Source organism: Panthera onca, chromosome C2 (genome assembly GCF_046562875.1).
Source record: "Panthera onca isolate mPanOnc1 chromosome C2, mPanOnc1 haplotype 2, whole genome shotgun sequence".
In the NCBI taxonomy this organism is placed as follows: domain Eukaryota; kingdom Metazoa; phylum Chordata; class Mammalia; order Carnivora; family Felidae; genus Panthera; species Panthera onca.
Window position 1 is genome coordinate 97215035 of NC_138347.1, and position 19879 is coordinate 97234913.

The window sequence follows — 19879 nt, forward strand, 5'->3', positions numbered from 1 at the left end:
CTGCCAGCCATGGTCACTGTTTATGGCCAAGTTGTTCTCCGTAACAATTGCCCTTAGCTGAAGAGAACCTTCTCATCCAAGGTCAGGCCCCATCCAGGGATGCCTGAAAATTGTTATAAGCATATCAAGTCCCAGACCACTTGCCTTAAGCCTGGACAATCTTGAAGGAACCTCCCAGCTCTCGAGTCCTCTGTAAAGACTGGTAAACCCTTGCTGAAATTGCATTGCACTTCGATTTCCTTCTGTCTTATCCTGTTTCCCTAACCTCTCACTTGAGTTATTCTTAAACAAACCCCTAAAACGTGTTTTTTTGGGAACCCAACCTATGACACTTATTGTATTGGGAAGAATGATAAAATAAAAGATAATTTATACATTTTATCTGGGCATGAAGAAAAAGGACAGGTTTTTCTAAAATACTGGTGACAGAAATTTAAATTGATACTTTCTGGGGATAGGTTGACAATAAACATAATTTTTGATGCAGTTATTCTATGCATGTTCATTTATTCTAAGGAAGTAATTCTGAATATATTCATAGATTTGACTATAAATGTGCTCGTCAGTGACTGTGTTCACTACAGCAAAAGACAGAAAACACAAAAATGGCCATTAGCAGGTAAATCAATAAAGAAATTATTTATCATAAAACTGAATATCAGTCATTAAAATGATTTTGTTAAATATATAATGGCATGGAAGAGAATATATATTAAAATTTAAGAAGAGCTCTAAAAATCATACAAACTTTGATTTAATTTCTTTTAATTTTTTTGAACGTTTATTTATTGAGAGACAGAGAGAGACAGAGCATGAGTGTGGGAGGAGCAGAGAGAGGAGGAGACACAGAATCCGAAGTAGGCTCCAGGCTCTGAGCTGTCAGCAAGAGTCCGACACGGGGCTCGAACTCATAAATCATGAGATCATGACCTGAGCCGAAGTTGGATGCTTACCCAACTGAGCCACCCAGGCGCCCCAATTTAATTTCTTTTAGAAAAGAAAAAGAACTCACAGCCAAGCCTCTTTGACTTTGTCCTTTTTCCTTCTTGTGGGAAAAAGATGGGATGAGCAGACAGAGAACACTGTCTCCTCAAACTTGTGTGCCTCTCTTAAGCAATTACTTTCTTGTCTATAGTAAAGATAGGGAATTCTGCATCATCTTACTGGTCCTTTTAGAAGGTTGAGAATCATGCTTTCCTAATCGTTCTCTTCAGAATGTCCTCTTTAATATCAGTCCTTTAGAGGACTTCTAAAAATCTGTACGGTTCTACATGATACCTTGGAAATAATTATCCACTACTGTCCCAAAGTTTAAAAATACATTAAAAAAATAATTTTTATTTATTCTTGAGAGACAGAGACAGAGCATGGGCAGGGGAGGAGCAGAAAGAGAGGGAGACACAGAATCCGAAGCAGGCTCCAGGCTCTAAGCTGTCTGCACAGAGCCCAATGCAGGGCTCAAACTCACAAACCATGAGACCATGACTTGAGTTGAAATCAGATGCCTAACAGACAGAGCCATCCAGGCGCCCCAAAAATATACTGAATTAATATCACCATAGGCCTTTAATTTGCTGCAACAATATATGATCAGACATTTTTCTCTGTTTAAACAGTTGCTTGGATGTCCCTGCTTAGAAAACCTCTGTGGTTAATAGCTCCTGTGAGAAGAATTTCTTCTACACTAGCTCTGGGGTCCTAGGAAGAATCTCACTGTCAGGTACCAGCTATGTGAGGGCCAGAGAAGCATGGCATTATTAGGATTAGGAAATACAAAGTGCTGGAACTCTTTGGTGAATATTTTCCTTGGAGTCCCCTGCTGCCCATTTCATTCGATTCAAAGAACTGAGGTACAGTCTCATTTGCTAAGAAAGGGTGGGTAGGGAGTCCTACTTCAAAAGCTCTTAAAACCATATGGATGACTGATTCATAATGGATAGGTAGACAGCAAAAGTGCTGGAGGTACACAGGCTTTCTACTACATCTGTCTCTAGTTCTGGTCAAGGATCTGGCCAGGCCTCAGGACCCAAATTCGCACCTAGTACAATGAAAATATTAAAACTCATTAACTCTGGGTGGTAATGGTGATGATTTTCTGACATTTTCCTCTTATTTTTTAATATATATATATTCTAAATTTTTTGTTTTTTATTTTTTTAACGTTTTTATTTATTTTTGAGACAGAGAGAGACAGAGCATGAACAGGGGAGGGGCAGAGAGAGAGGGAGACACAGAATCTGAAACAGTCTCCAGGCTCGGAGCAGTCAGCACAGAGCCCGACGCAGGGCTCGAACTCACAGACCGCGAGATCATGACCTGAGCTGAAGTCAGACGCTTAACTGACGGAGCCACCCAGGCGCCCCAATATATATATTCTAAATTGTGATATATACACTTTTATACCAAAAAAATTACAACATATTTGTAATAAGGATGACAGATATCATGCTATGCTTGCTTTATAAAATAATATATATATTTTAAAAGATGAAATTCACAATCTATTTATTATTATTATTATTTGTAAATTTATCTTTAGAGAGAGAGAGAGAGTGAAAGTGGGGGATAGGGGCAGAGGGAGAGAGAGAGAATGTCAAGCAGGTTCCACGCTCAGTGCAGAGCCCTATGTGGGGCTCAATCTCACAACCCTGGGATCATGACCTGAGCCAAAATCAAGAGTCAGATGCTCAACTGACTGAGCCATCCAGGAGCCCCTGAAATTCACAATTTAAAAAAGCCAAGTACCTTAACAGGAAACTCATAAAAGGAAATACAACTGACACATTTATTTTTAGAATCTGAAATTAATGAAAGAAGTAAAACAATGTACATGGTTTTACTTATTAAATTAGTAAACACTGAAAAAGGCAATAAAATTTTGTGCTAGAAAGGAGGTTTTATATTGGAGCTGTTAAGTTGTAACAGATTAACAAATGGTCTTAAAATCTGGAAAATATTTTGACAATAGGTATCAAGAATTTTTAAAACGATGTACTTTTCAAAAACTTCTTTTACGTTAACCCTTGTGCTTGAATCTCACCTAGAAAACAATAAAATATCTAGATAATATATGCAAATAAATACTACTATTAGCATTATTTAGAAGAGAAAAAAGTTCCATTATATATATATTTTTTTTTCCTTACATACATCAAAAGGTATTTGCCCCAATTAAAGTGCATTTTACCAATAGTTTTAGATTAATACATATTGATATGTAGGGAGTGTATGTGTGATATGTGTGCTGCTCTATGAATATATCACAAAAAGTAGCATGGTCTCAGTTATGAAGAGAAAAAAACATATAAATAAAATACTGAAATGAAAGAAACCTAAACGTTAGCAGTGGTCGCTTCTGAGTTGTGGGTTTTTGTCGTGTATGCTTTCCTTATTTATATTTTTTTATATTTCCACTTTTTTTTTAACCCTAAGGATGTAATCCTTAGGAAACCAGGGAGTAAAAAAGTAAACGAACAACCAACAATAAAAAAAAAAAAAAAAAATCTGAGCTCTCCACACAACCTTTCATTAAGTGTGTATTATAAGACTAAGTAAGGTGGGGCACCTGGGTGGCTCAGTCGGTTGAGCATCCGACTTCAGCTCAGGTCATGATCTTGCGGTCCATGGGTTCGAGCCCCGTGTCAGGCTCTGTGCTGACAGCTCAGAGCTTGGAGCCTGCTTTGGATTCTGTGTCTCCCTCTCTCTCTGACCCTCCCCCGTTCATGCTCTGTCTCTCTCGGTCTCAAAAACAAAATAAATGTTAAAAGAAATTAAAAAAAAAACAACCTAAGTAAGGTATTATATGGTAATTAGCTCAATAGAATATTATTCAAAATATCTGGATTTTAATCCTTGCTCTGACAATTTCTAGCAGCATGACTTTAGTCTCTCCTATTTACTGATTATTTGATAGTAGAGATTTATTTAATTCCTCCAAACCTCAGATTTCACATCTCTAAAAAAATTATAATGAATATGTCATACGATTGTTGGAGGGATTAAGTAACATTAAAAGGGTAAGCAGCAAGCAATGTTCCTGGCACCCTCTAGGGGTTCCATTAATGTTTGTTGAAGGTAAAACAGCTGGGTGGTTCCATCATTGAAAATCACATTTTTTTTTTTTAAGTGTAGAAACAGCCTTACTTCACAGTTCTGGGTCACAATCTCCCACCCAGACAAAAGAATATCCTAAAAATATCTGAGCCTCTGGAAACTAATCAACTCAACAGAGCCATGGTGGTAGGAACATCAGTCCTGGCTTCGAATCCTTTTTCTATTTTTATTTTCTCTTATTCTTTATCTTCTTTAAACTTTCGTTGTTGTTGTTTGCTTGCTTGATTTGGAGAATTATTCAGCCTGAATTATCTCCCCAGGATTTGTCTTATTTTTTATGTATGAATTAATGGTGAGCCCTCATTCATTCTGCTTATGCAGTGGTGTCATTCTATATTAAATTCATATAAGAAATTTCTTGCTTCAAAAAGGAGGAACAAGGAAATAAAAAAGGAGGGATATCTGTATTCATTTCTGGACATGTTAGACACGGTAGTTGCAAAGGACTGCGAAGCAGAAATTAATCCCACTGCCTGTGGAGTTCTGAGGACAAGCAGGGCAGCGCTCTCATTTAGAATCCTCCTTTGCCATCTATTAAGAAGTGAGCATGGAAGAGCTGGCCATGGGGGAGGCTTTTTGATTCTCAATTCCTCTGAACATTGTCAGTGTTTAATCAATAGCTAGTCCGGGCATCATTAAACATGTGCTCTCAGTTCAAGTTCCTCTGATCGGAATGGCGGAGGGAATTGCTCAGTTTTGCTATAAAGTGCAAAAAAAGGGTGCCTACATTCAGGTTAGCCTACTTAAAAGAGATACAATTTTAAACCATATTGCATTAAATGAAACCTGTTTTAATGGGTCACGTGGACTATCAATTATTCTTGATCTCGTAATTTGTGCTTCCAAGGCAGGATATATCCTACTGAATCTGAGACTCTGCACTTATTAACTTATGCTTTCTGCAAGGAGAGGGTTAGCAAATGTGTCAGTCACTGGGATGCAGGAAGCCTATTCTTCCGCATCTTAAATTTTGTATTTTGATGATTCCATACAAGTTAAATAACTGTGTAACAAAGCAACAGTCTATTTCAACACTCAGAGTGAGGTTGAAGAGGCCTAATATATAATGTTTTCTTTCTAGTTTTAATCCATTATTCTGATGTGTATGGGATATGGCACTTAGAGAAGCCATCACTAGTCTCATGGAAATACAAGAGATGAAATAGTGTAGTTCTTATACCACAGGGTCCCATAAAAGGTATAATGAGAAATAAGGAAGCTTATGAAATCTTTTTTGTTGCTGTTGTCGAAATAAGGCCAGGTTGAGACTAGACTGCTTTTAAATTTGAGGAATTTTTTTAAAAAATGTGAGTTGTAGGAATCAGGGCATTCTCCCCAGATGAAAGAGGACTAATTAATCGGCTCAACAGAAAAACAAATTTGCATTTTTCCCCCCGAATCCAAGAGAAATATTGAAATCTCGAACATTTTTTTTCCAACATACAATATAGAAAACACTAGAGGCAGATAATCAATCAAGCCATTCCATTGCAATTATTAAAATTTTGAGTCCTCTACTATACCCACTTCTAAAGTAATGCCACTGGGGTCGTGGCAGAGCAGAACAGGCAGAGGGGCTCTGTGCTATTGGTTTATACTCTATGACTCATTTGGGAGGGACTGACATGACGAAAGCTTCCTAGCAAATATGAAACCATACAATACGAAACCTTCAAATCAAATTCTAAACAGTGTCACACAAGAATAAGTCTTGGAAATCCTTTCTTTTTTACTTTATGACACGTCATCAGGTTGTTATTAAATAACCCAGCAAAATTCTAGAATTTGATGCAAACACTCATGCGCTTGGAGTGTATATTCAAACGATTATATTGACTTTTACATAATAACTAATTTGCAAACTGTAAAATATCAAACTACAAAATTTTGTGTGTTCTATATGATATTATTTTTCATAAAATAAAATTCATATGGCTGAGTATACATGGAAAAAGGATTCCAGGTTCCTGGCATTTAGTCATCATAACCCAAATTTAATCATCATAACCCAAAGTGACAGTCTCTCACCAGTCCAGCCATAAGGCAATAATCTCTCTCTCTCTCTCTTTTTTAATATTTATTTATTTTTGAGAGAGGGGAGAGGAAGAGGAAGGGAGGACAGAGGATCCAAAGCAGGCTCTGTGCTGACAGTAGAGAGCCTGGTGGCTTGAATTGATGAACCTGGAGATCATGAGCTGAGCTGAAATTGGAAGCTTAACTGACTGAGCCACCCAGGCGCCCCAAGGCAATATCTCTTGATGGGTTCTCTCTGATTCTATGTATGCCTAACCCATTTTCCATGCAACTGTGCTGTGAACCCTTTAAATTTTAACTGGCATCTTTTCCTTCCTTAAAAAGCTTTAACAATAAAATTCAAATGCTTTGCTTTTGAATAGACGTGTTTGTTTATTTTAACACAGCTGGATTTCATTGATCAGCTATGCCCAAAGGGCATATCATGGATTTATCCATTCTGTAAGGGGAGTGACCTTCCTCAAGTTGCTTAGACTTTCTATGTTTCATTTCTTTCCCCATGCTAAAATAGCCATACTAGCACCCACCTCACAGGATTTTATGAGGTTTAAATGAAACAGTGAATAGAGAGTACTTAACACCGTGTCCTGATAGGTAACAAGCACTCCATCAATATGAGCCGTTGTTATCATTTAACAACATGCCCACGTTCACGCTGATAGTGGGTGCAAAGCTGGGATTCTAACTTAGAGATTTTAGGTGCCAAAGCTTATGATCTTCTGCTGTGCACTCTGTATATCAGATGTCTTAAGGGAGATTTGGATGAATGTTGGCTCCCATTCAGTTCACGGTCAGATCCTCCAACACAGGCCTGTAGTGCAGAATTTCTATATTGTCAACTGAAGTGAGAGCCATAAGATTTAGATACCAGACACTGAGGAGGCAAAGTTGACATTCTGTTGTGAAAGCTTAAGAGTCTGACTTGCATTCCTGCCCAGACAGAAGGCCAAAGCACCATCGCCCAAAACAACCAGTGTGGGTACCTACGGAATGAGCCAACTTTTCAGTTTCTAAGAGAGAATACAGAGAATCTCTCTCAGTTCCCAAACTTAGGATGACATAAGACTCTAAATCACCCTATCGTATAGCCTGGAAAAGAGAAGTTTAGCAGAGTTTACCTGGCAGATGTGCTGAACTGACTACTTGTCTCCTTCTTCCCCTTCAACAGGTAAAAAGCAGCCTCAGTATGCTTCCCCATCACGTGTACTCATTTCCGAGAAGGAATCTGCAGGGCCATAAACCCTGCCTGAGATTCCAAAGCTGTAATATTAACCTTTGAATCCCAGTTTCGGTGTCTTTAAAATGACAGTATCAGTATCTCCCTCTTAAGGTGGCTGTGGGCGTTAGATATAATGTGATAAAGATCATAGTAACTATTATTATTAATGGTCACAGTCAAAATTAAACTACAACTCTCTAGATTCTAGAATTAGAATCTTTGGATTAATTAATGCATCTGAAGACAGGGTACTTAAACTATGCTTGTTCAGCCTCATCGTGATGTCAACACAGAGGGCCAAGCCCTGAGGAGACCTGGCTTTCTCTGTGAATGGTCCAATCCAGCAGTCTCGATTTTTTCTTAGAGGCCAAAGCCATGCATTTACATTTAATTCGTCTTATCTATAAAGAGACGCAGATCATAAAGAAAACAAAATGCTCCTACTTCTAAACAAAGCATAATATATTGCAAGGATCTTTATATTTTAAACACTGAATGAATGTAGAGTCATTTAAGAAAGTTAAACACTTTATTTCAGTCACATGCGAGGTATTGAGAATACAAAAGACATGAAAGCCTAGTGGGGGAGGTAGTCAAGAAGAGCTATCTTTACAATCCATTGTAAGAGGTTCTATGTCAGAGACCTGCCTTTGGCTCTATGTAGTGGTATAATGTAATATTTCACAGTGCTATCTTGACCCAGTTTTTAAGTCATGGCTCAAAACTCTCAGATCTCCTTCACAGATACTTTGCCAAGCCCCCACCCCAACTACTTCCTGTATCAGGAACACACGCCCAAACGCTAGAGGTTCTCAGACACTGAACACCCAGGGTGGTCCCTGCTTTTTTGTGTTTGTGAAATCATTCAAAATACCCAATCCCAGGAAGACAGTGAGTTTAGCCTAATCCCACCCCACTTGGCATAAATAAGCTACCTCTTATAGTTCCAGTTTACTGTTACCCTGTCTTCGGTGTAACCCATGCAGTCCTGAGTGATACCCTTCTCTCATTTGGAGATGTAAGTAGCCAAGTGTTCTTCCTTTTGTCTATCTGAGTGTCTTTATGATGTGTCTCATCACTAAAAGAATCTTTAAATCTTACAAGTGACAAATTTGTTTTAGAAGTATGGGAATGGACCTGGAAAGTTTTCTCAGAAGACGTGATTACAAACTTTATCTTGAAAGATAAGCAGGAGTTAGGTGAAGAAAGGTGGGGAAGAGAGAAGACTAGGGGTGAAGAGAAAGTGTCGACCGGCAGTCAAGCCCAGTGACAAAGCATGTGCAGAAGCAGGGGGTGTCTGACAGATGGGACACTAAGAAAAAGGCATAGGGATGTGGAAACTTCTGGTATACTTGAGACACTGCAAATGTTCAGTGTATCTGAGCCTGGAGTATGAAGTATGGAGTAGAAACAGGTCAGGTGAGACAGAAGTAACAAAGACTCAGATCAGGAAGCATCTTTTAAGCCACAGTAAGCATTCTGAATTAGTTCTAAAAGCTACACAGAGACAATAAAGGGTTTTAAGGATGAAAATATAATTTTTTGAATTATATTTTCAAGAGATATATGTGGCAATGGGGCAAGTAAGGAAGATGACACCAGTTAAGAGGCAATGATAATAAACCTTTCGGTAAGAGATTATCAGGACCTGAATGCAAATAGTCCTGGTGGCGAGAGCTCTTTGGAGGCAGGGGTATTCTGGAGAGATTGCCCACTGGTCTTATTGGAGAACTAGATGTGTGGAATTAGAGACAAGATGAGCCATGAGCAACTCCAGGGTACTAGGCTGGCCTGGAGAATGAACGGCATGAAGGGGGAATACAAGAGAAGAGGAAAGATGAGGAGTCAAGAGGAAAAAGGAAGATACATTTAGTTTTAGGTCCACTACGTTTGAAACACTGGGGACCTCTTTAATGAGGGCCTCACACGGTAGCTGCATCTATAGGTCAAGAGAACAAAGAAAGTGAACTGACTGAGTCATACTGACTTGGACATCACTCACCTCTGGCTGATTGTAGTACGCAAAGCTGTGAAAGTGGAAAAGAACACAGGGGAAAGTAGAGAAAGGGCCAAAATTAGAACTCTGAAGATGATCAGAATTTTCAAAGGTGGGCAGAGGGAAATGATTATATGACAGAGGTTAAGGAATCATCACAGAGATGGAAAAGAACCAAGAGAAAGTCGTGTCCTACAAACCAAGGAGGAGAAAATGTCATGAAGGTAAAAGGGATCATTATTGTCAAGACATTAAGCAAAGCGACTGGTAAGCACTTCTGGAACCTAAGAGTAGGGAAAATTCATGGATAAGCATGGCAAAACTAGTTTTAGGGAAACGTTTTGTGTTAAGATGGAGAGAAAAAGGTTGATGATAGGAGAGAAAGAAGGATGTAATATTAGAAGCAAAGTTATAAGGGAAGGCAGGATGGGATTTGCCTGAATAACAGCCGGGCACTTTTTCTCTGAGTGAAGAGCAAAGCAGACAGAGCAGAGAGTTAATACTGAAGTTGCTAGATGGAAGTAAAGGTCGGAAGGCCCCTTAGCCGAGAATTTCAGGATTTTTTTCTGCAAAATAAATGACATACATTCAGTACTAGATTTTGATATCATTCAATTAAAAAAAAATGTCTCTCTGATTGTCGTTAGAGAATGCACACTCTGAAACCATGTGGCTCTTTTCCCGTCATTAGCTAGAAAACCATACTGGGATACTAGATTTGGACTTAAGTTTTATGCTCATATCTGGTATTTCCAATCTCTTAATCCTTCTGCTTCGTTTGGATGGAAGCAGTACTATTTAGTTTAATGTCTTTTTGTACTTTGTACCCTGTAAAAATGCATAAGCTGCCTTGAAGCTTACTGTCCCCAGTGCTTTTGGAAACAGGGAGATATAAATTGCCAATCTAGTGCTAAATGAGAATGGGAAATTTTACCATACAGTGAAAATATAGTTGTGAATATTGCTGTAAAACTCCAAAGGCATGAAAAATAAAAAAATAAAATAAAATAAAATAAAATAGACAGATGTTAAAAGAATCACTTAATGTACATTTACTAAAAACCCAGCAACAAAGATGTTCAATGGAAGCCATCTGATCACCAAAACAAATTTACACCTATAGTGTCTGACCCTCCATAATTCTATGTGGTCCCATAACAACAGTCAATGGCAAGTATGAAATTCATATTCAGCTAGTATTTATTGAATGCTTACTCTGTTTTAGGCATCACATTAAGGATTTCACCTATCCTGTATCTTTCCCTCCCTACCCCTTAGATATGGAGAACAGTCGTTGAACAGTTAAGTGACTACCTCAAAGTCACATAGCTTGTATGTGAGATAACTATGTCATAAAGTTCATATTGTTACAATGAACAAGGTGTAATTTTTTCCAAGATATGCTGTTTTCAGATTAGCGTTATTTTTCTCGCAATCCTAAATCCCATGCTATATTTTCACAAATGAATAATTTAAAGCTAGACCCTTGTACTTGGAATTGCAAACAATCCAAAAATCCCCCATTCTCAGTGTCTCTATGCACTTGACAGGTGTTCCGATTGTGAGAAGACAATGTAAGAGCACACACATAATCATCACAAGCTATTGATTCAAGCCACCATTTACTGAGCATCACTATGTGCCAGGTACTGTTTTAATCTCTTCATACTTAAGTTCATCCGAAACAGTGGGTATTCTGCAACACACTATGAAACTACTTAAGAAACACAAGAAAACAAAATTATTTGTTATTATGTGATATGATATATATTATAAAATCTCACTTTTAAAAATATTTTACAAATGTAACTAGAAAAAAAAATCCTGGAGGTTATTCTGAAGGAAGACATGTGACGATACCTTCCACACAGAGAAAAAGAAGGAAAGGAAAGACTACTGGCAAGTAGGAAGACCAATGTGCTAATATGTCATTGCCTTGTTCTGTTTTGTCCTAACCTTCGATATGGAAGGTAGAGTTCACCATAATGCTCAGTTCAAGGAAAATTGTCATTACTCCCTAGCCCTTGTAGAGACCTCCTTGCTTGATGTGTTCACTTTTAGCTCTAGAGTCTACTCTCAGTCTCCCCTATCCCGATGGGCAGCCATTCTAGTGTGTTAAATGCATTTGTCTTTATAAGGTATGTGTCCTTGCACAATGTGTAATATTGATTTTTGTGACATATTTTCCTGGTTCTATTAGGTATAGATAGAGATAGAGAGACAGAAAGAGAAACGATACAGACCCTGAAGATCAGAGAGACTAAGAAACTGGGCCAAGATCACACAACTTTTACGTGATGCAGTAGAATTTAGACCTCAGTCAGCCTCTGTCTAAAATTGTCAGTCTTACCTTCCCAAGTCGTCAGACTGTGGAAAAACTGTAGAAAAAAAGGAAAGTTTCCAAATGTATTCCTAAAAGCCAAGTAGTTGGAAAAAGTTTTTGAATTTGGCTAATAATCAATAACATGGATAAAAATTTGGGAAGTTCATGATTTTTCGTAAGACTACAGATTGGGGATGAGGAGGGCATGGGGAAGTGTTCCTTAAATTCAAAGTTGGGAATTAAATTTATCATCTACCACACAAAAGTGATTAATATTGAGAGGGAAAGGAATCTGATAATGACTGAGAGATGCCATCAACCTGACAAACTAAACAATTTTTTTAACCTGACATATCCCTTTTCAAGACATCAGCTGTCATCTGAAATGAATTCTGTTTCTAATTTGTCTTCATAAATAATGCAACTAATTGAAAGGTAGTTACGATGAAAGTCTTCAACCTCTTTCATCTCCAATTTTAGGGCAACCGCTTTGCATTCTGTCGAAAGAATCGTCTACTCTTTCTATCAAATAAAACTTAGACATCACTGATCAGAACACTGAGATCAAAACAAAAGAATCCATTGTACAAAGACCACCACACCTAATGGTTTTCTCAATCTTTTTTTCTAAGTTTAGCATTAACTTAAAATGTGAAACTCATAAAAATCTTATCTAAGAAAATTTATTCAAGCTCAAAGTTTTACTAAGGGTATCTTTATTGAATCCAGTTTCTAGGTTGTCCTTCCCTCCTTTTCTTTCCATCCAACTTCTGTTTATTTGGAATTAAAATATGACCTCTTACCCTACTGTCACACACTTACCCACATGAAAAAAATCTTTAGTTTACAGCTTACCTGTTACCTTTCTTTTTCCTTTTTGTTCCCCTCTCATTTAGTGAGACTAAAAAGGGGCCAATGAACAAAAACAGATTCTGACCATTCCCAGCAACTGGAAGTGAAGAATTCTTGCATTAAAGACTAAAATAATTAAAATGTTGTTGACCTGAGGTTTCTCTGTGCAGACATCAGTGATTCCATTTGTTTATTCGTGAGTGCAGATGTTAATAAATCTATGCGCTGAAGGCATGAAAGAAAGGTAAGAGAACTATGCAAGCATTAAAACTTTCAATCATTTAATTATTTCACCCCTCTGGAAAGGCTGATTTCAACAAATATATCTGGGGAAGGACATGATTATGAATGCAGATTTGAGCTGAGTGTGTCTCACAAGGTTGCTATTAAAAATGGAAAATCATGAAAGATTTTGTGAGGTCTATCAAATTATAGCTAAAACCTTACAAGCTACTTAAAATGCAAATTATACAGCTAAATACAGAAAATCTGGGTAATATAAATTATTTTGGTATGTAGCCTCTGGCTGTGAAAAAATATCCACTGGCAGTATAAGGGGGTTAGTCTACATTATCATTACTACCTATATTTAGCAATATTTACTAAAGTCCACCTCTTAACAATAAGAAAATCACTAATTAAAAGCTATCGAAGGGTAATATATTTTGTAACAGAGAACACTGGCAAAGATCAAAAACTAGAAATATTGCAATGAGTTTGAGTTTTTCCCCAACAAGCAAATCCATCTGGGTAAAGTTTCTTGTGTTTTTTAATATTCTGTCGTAGTAAAAGCTAATATTTAATAAATACCTGCCAGATATTTTACAGGTACTGATTTATGTCTGAAAGTAGAAGAGCAAAATGGAGATAAAGCAGAGAAGGGGTAGGTAAAGGAGAACCAGGAGCATGTTCATCTGCTCAGGGGCCATTACAAAATACCACTGACTGGGTGGCTTTGTCAACAGAAGTTTATTTTCTATAGTTCTGGGGGCTGGAAAGTCCAGGATGGAGTTGGGTGTCTGATGACAGTTTTCTTCTTGGCTTAAGATGGCCAGCCACCTTCTGGCCTATCTTCAAATGGAGGAGAGAGAAGGCAGCCTCTCTCTCACATAGGAGATTGGGCTAGATAATTTCTCAGATTCTTCCCAGATACAATTATAAAAAATAGTATTTTCACACAAGCATTGACGTATAATTTTTTTTCCAATAAAAACATTTGAGATACACACTCATTTTAATTAAAGTGGACACAAAATTCTCACCCTGATTTTATGCTTGGGCTTTCTAAAGCCTAAATTCTTTAAACACTTTTCAAATAAAGTTAGAGCTCTAAAGGGTAATTAGTACACATAATTCAATCGAGTTTTTAAAAATATAGGTTAGCAGATGATTTGTTATGAATTAGTCCTTTTAGAAACTCCATAAAATTACAACACTTTAGAGATGCAGTAGCTTTAAGGTCATTTTTGTCCAATTTTCACATTTTACACATAGGGAAACCAGGGTGCAGAAAGATTACATGCTTTATAGAAGTCCACGTGCTAGCTTGGATTTCTACTGTGCCACTGTTCCTAATCTGTGGACAAGAGTTAATGGTAGACTGGTGAGAACATCAACACATCTATCTGTCTGATGATTTCTACAAAAGATGATTGCTAAAAGTTTCTAATTTTTTATTTTATTTAAGCAAAATTTTTTTCAATGTTTATTTATTTTTGAGAGAGAGAGAGAGAGAGAGAGAGAGCATGAGCAAGGGAGGGGCAGAGAGAGAGAGGGAGACACAGAATCTGAAGCAGACTCCAGGCTCTATGCTGTCAGCACAGAGCCAGATACAGCGCTCGAACCCACGAACCGCGAGATCATGACCTGGGCTGAAGTCAGACACTTAACCAATTGAGCCACCCAGATGCCCCTAGAAGTTTCTAATTTTTACGCCTTTGGTTTCTAAGTAAAGGAAAATTTAAAGGTATATGAATTACTTGATGAGATCTGTGTTAATGGAGACTATGAATAGCAAATCAACTCTGGTGAGAATTCCATTTCTGTCTGCTTTCCCATGCTTTGTCTGTGCCCTTCCGACAACCAGGCATGGCTAGTCTCACTTGTTGCGGTGCTCCTCCCGTGGGGGACATCTCCTCAGACAGGCTTTCCTGATGCTGCTGTCTCTCAGGAGAGGTCATGGCAGGCCAGGAAGCATGCTACTGAAGGACAGGGAGTCAGGCCTCTGGCTTGGAATTCTATCATAAAGGAGGCCGTAGGGGGAAGCAGTCACTGACCAGCATTGCTTTAGACCATATGATAGTATCACACGACAGTATCCTGACATAACAGTGTCATGAGATCCCCCACACATACATCTTCTTAAGAAGTGCCATCGTAAGGACAAAACGACGTGTGGAATGTTTTGAGGTGTCATAGATACCTTTAGGAATCTGATGAAAATAATAAGCTCTTGCCCCCCCACCCCGCCCCCAAATGACATACATTCCAAGAATTTATAGACACATTCAGAAGCTGAGATGAAGCGCATTGGGGCTAAGCTCCCCACTTTTGCTGGGATCACACTGTATTTATTGGCAGTCCAAGAAACCCTTTATAAGGAACCGTGTGGCCCACACACTCGTACTTCCTGCCATGGCAGTCAGCTACTATGGACCCTTGTCTGAAAGCACTTCATGGAACTTTATCATTTTGGCAGAGGCTGACTGGCCGTATATCACCACAAGTGCACAATTGCTAGAGAGGGGACCCTTTTTTTTTTTTAAAGCAAAATCTTCTGAAACTCTGTAAATGTTTAGAGGTACAGGGAGTTTACTTTACTGTAACTGTGATTAAGACAAAGTGCAGGGGCGCCTGGGTGGCTCGGTTGGTTAAGCATCCGACTTCGGCTCAGGTCATGATCTCACGGTTTGTGGGTTCAAGCCCCGCGTCAGGCTCTGTGCTGACCGCTCAGAGCCTGGAGCCTGTTTCGGATTCTGTGTCTCCCTCTCTCTCTGCCCCTCCCCTGTTCATGCTCTGTCTCTCTCTGTCTCAAAAATAAATAAACATTAAAAAAAAAAAAAAAAAAAAAAAGACAAAGTGCAAAGAGCACCAGAGGCTATAATTCAAAATGTCACACTAGCCTAGGTCTATGACTGATGGGAAAAATGGGGCAGAGGTAGGAAGGAAGAGAAGGAAGGGAGGAAGGGATAAATGGAGGCAATTAATTTCAAGTACCCCGAAGTAGTGGGATCATAAAATTCCATAACTCCGTCTTTTCTTCCGTGACCCTACCATGAGTCACGATGAATTTCTGTCTACTACAATTTCCCTGTAAGCATCAACCACCATTTTCAGTCTTCTGCCAGGTAAAAAATTCCAAAGGGAAAGCAAGCTAACTTAATTTTCCTGTTTTTAAAAATATCTGACCCTTCCTACAATATAACTCAAAATACAAACCACTATGAAATTCAGTTCTCTACAGTAAACCTAGTTTTTCAAAACAAATAAGCAAATAGTTCTTACCCTCAAGCTTACAGTATTAGTCTTTAAATACAAAGTACTTAAATTCTTCTCCAACTCATTTTAACAAGAATGCTGTAATTGTGTCACCTGAGATTCTTAAGGCCCTTCAGTGTTTTATGTGAGAGAGGCATCAGAATTTCCATAAAGGTCAAGTGCTGGGTCTCAGTCATGTACCATCAGTAGAGTCACATCTGTGGGGTTAATGCTTTAAAAAGATTATAGCCATGAAATCCATACCTCTCATTAACTTACTTTGCACCATATATATATATATATATATATATATATATATATATATATATACACACTATGCTGAAATTCTGCATAGAAGATCAGCATAAGGAACTTAAACTAAGCTATAACTGTAGTGTCCATGTATCTGCACAGCAGGACTTTTAAGGAATAGAAATAGAAAAGATAAACCATAATATCCTTATCCAACTCCACTCTTGACCTGAAGTCATTAGAACAAAATTTAGAAAATTCAAGGGCAATGGCGGTCAGGAGTAAGAAAAGTGCTTAATGATTTTACTAAGAAATAGCTATTAACCACCAAAACTTAGGAAATTATACCTGTGTATATAATTTAGTTGGTTATTAGAGTGTTTATTTGGCCTTATCAAAAAGACCAGATATCATAGATTTATAGAAATTACTACTTGGCAAAATATTTGTCTATCAGATACAAAAATTCACCAGCTCAACCTTAACTGAGAAATACCTCATCTGTATGTATCAATAATCCTGCTGCTCCCAAATATTTTGTGACTGAGAGAAGTTAGAATGGCAGTTTAAAGGATGTTACCCTGAAGACCTTACAGGCTGGGGATGTGGATGGGAAAGGGATTCCTGTTGCTAAAACCAGTAATCTTGCAAAAAGAAGGGGCTATTTGGGTTACATAAATATGCATGGACTGCTGTCCCACCATTTGTGATTCCTGTAGATATAATCATTATGCTATTGAGTTCCCTGGTTGCTTGGGTATGACTTCTATCTGTATTTTCACTCGATTTTGGCAAAGTCTTTTTGTTGCTGTCAGAACCCCATTTTCTCATATCAAAATCAGACCTATGACGAGGACATCTGTACCTGTTTCCCTTGGCCTTCTCTCATTTCCTTGAAAACATGTTGAGAAAAAGAAAAAGGAAGCACATGTAATGAAACTACATGAAATTGGCTGATTTCTAGTTCAAGTTTCATAATTATAGAATACTTATAAAACACTAATAATTTTGAGTAAATGGACTAGTGAACAAGCCCTATATATAATAAATACTTTTAAAAGAGACCTAGAGATAAAATTAGAATATGCTTGATTCCATCTGGGAATAATCATTCAATTAAAAAATAAACACTTTGGGGGCACCTGGGTGGCTCAGTCAGTTAAGCATCAGACTTCAGCTCAGGTCATGATCTCCTGGTTCATGAGTTCGAGCCCCACATCAGGCTCTGTGCTGACACCTCAGAGCCTGGAACCTGCTTCACATTCTATGCCTCCCTCTCTCTCTGCCCCTCCCCTGCTCTCTCTCTCTCTGTCTCTCTCTCTGTCTCTCTCTCAAAAATAAATAAAAAAACATTTTTAAAAATTTAGAAAAATAAACACTTACCTAAATTACTTGTTAAAACAACAACAAAAAGAGCATGTATAAATCATACAGGGAGCACAGAAGTTTACAAGTTTATTCTGGTTTTTTTTCTGTGTACCTACTTATTTTAGAAAATTGATTAAAGTTAGAAATAATCAGAGAAGATTTAACATAATAACCCTAACACCCAAAACTAACAGCTGAGAATAATTTGATGTATAATAAATTACAATAACTTCATATTTCATGCGTGTAGTTTTAATTACTCTTGAGCAACCCTAAGATCCTTGACTTATTATCGGTTATAATTTTTGCTGATACAATCATGAGCCCAGTTCTGAGTCTGACCTGAAACGAGTGAACCTCGTAGCTAGTGATTGTAGCAGTTCAGCGTCCTGTCCTCTCTTCATTGTGGCCCTGTGCTGTACTCCTGTATAAGCAATAACTAACAAATTTACAGTTCACTGCATGTGGCAGAAATGACAGTCTATAGAAATATTCACGCCTTTGGAGATTCGAGTTTTACTTATGAATGTTAATTTCTGTATTTCCTCCCCCATCTCTTTTTGTCTTTCAGTCTTTTAATAGCAAAATGTCTTTTTTATCTTAAGAGATAGATTTGTACTTGAAAACCATCAGCTTCCAGAGGTATTTTTACAATAGAAAAACCTTTCCTTCCTGCCCCTACATGGGCAGGTCGATTTTCATTGAAAACGGCTTCAAGCTGGTTCTAATATTTACTCACTTATGCAGGTGCGTTCGTCAGCATGGAGTCTGTATCCCGTATCACATTCACAGTGGAAGGTGCCCAGAGTGTTAATATAGCGCTGCTGGCAGCCTCCATTCACCACTGCACATTCATCGACATCTAGAGGAGAAAGACAGATGGCCAGGATTACAATGTCATTCCAATGTCAGCTTCGGAGAAGTGGCACAATATTTCTTTGATACACAGTATGTGTTATATTGTACAAAGGCACTGTCTCTGTTGCCACAAATCTTTGCTTGTTTGATCCATTTTGCTCCACAGTGTAAACAAGAAAATGTAGATAGAAACTTTATTGAGCTTTTTAAAGCCCAGCAACGATGAGCATAGGGATTGTCTCACAGTTTTCTATTCTTCACATACTAGTTAATTAGACAGATCTGAGATATAGATATTTCCTTGGGGAAGGAAAACCGGAGGGGAGAATTTCAATGAGCTACTCTATCTGGAGCAGCACACACTCGTAGATAAACACCTATTATTGGTCTGATGCTGCTGAATAAAGCCAATAATAGAGTTAAGACCTTGAATCTCCTTCTCATGTGCTATGGTGGACATCAAGGCAAAGATAGATAAATTCAAGTAAAACCATGGTTTGGAGTTCTTAAAAATGCATCAATACATTTGCCCCATTGATTCAGCTTTTTCCTTGTCACTCAGGTTTCCATTTTCTGAAATGCTTAGCATGTTTATATGAGAGTTTAATTTTCGAAGAAATGAAAAGAGATCAAGATTCATGGTCACCTATGACTTCTGACCAGTCAAGGTCATAATAAATTAATGTCATATTCACCTTTCTTTAGGAAAGGAAAATAAATTCATCTCTCAGAATGTCTACTTCCTTATACCCTAGGTAAATCAGCACTTACGCATCTAAAATCATGAAGAGAAGATATCCACAAATGTAGGGAAAACCTTTGAGGTAATCAGTGGATAAAGGGCTTCTAAATTTTTCTTGTTTGGAGAATACTCTTTACTTGAAATCTATGCCTGTTGGCAAGTGTCAAAGTAAAAATCAGGCAGAGGTGGACATTTAACATGGGCAAGCATGTGTATCAGGCAGGAAATGTTGCTGACTTCCCATGTCATCAATTCCAGATATTCTGTCAAAGAATGTTGGGTATGAATATTCGCCACTAAAATATGTTATCACGATAGACAATTAGCTTTACATCGAGTGAGATTAAGTCCATTGGGGCAAAATCCTTACTTGAGAAGTCATCAACATTGACAAGGAATACTACTGTAGTGCTCCATTGTAGGATTTTTCTCATATTAAAACTATCTGATCTGTAAAAAATGTTTTGTATGTTTACAGAGCTTGACCTGAGGGAAACAAAGGAATTTTCTTTCACTTGGCATTGTTGTGTGTCTGTGTGAAAAAGAAAAAAATATATACATATGTCTATGTCTGAAAATATATTAAGTCACAAAGTAAATCCCACATTTTAAAATTATTTGTTCACCGTATTATACACATTGTAT

The 19879-nt window shown here is 37.8% G+C and overlaps 1 pseudogene across 1 annotated transcript in view; it reads right to left on the reverse strand.

Moving 5' to 3' along the window:
- Positions 1–19879, reverse strand: part of LOC132684263 (uncharacterized) — a 219753-nt pseudogene that overhangs the window by 142535 nt on the left and 57339 nt on the right. Inside the window, exon 3 of the transcript XR_014135264.1 lies at positions 18374–18496. The product of XR_014135264.1 is annotated as an uncharacterized LOC132684263 (transcript). The remainder of the gene's footprint in view (positions 1–18373; positions 18497–19879) is intronic.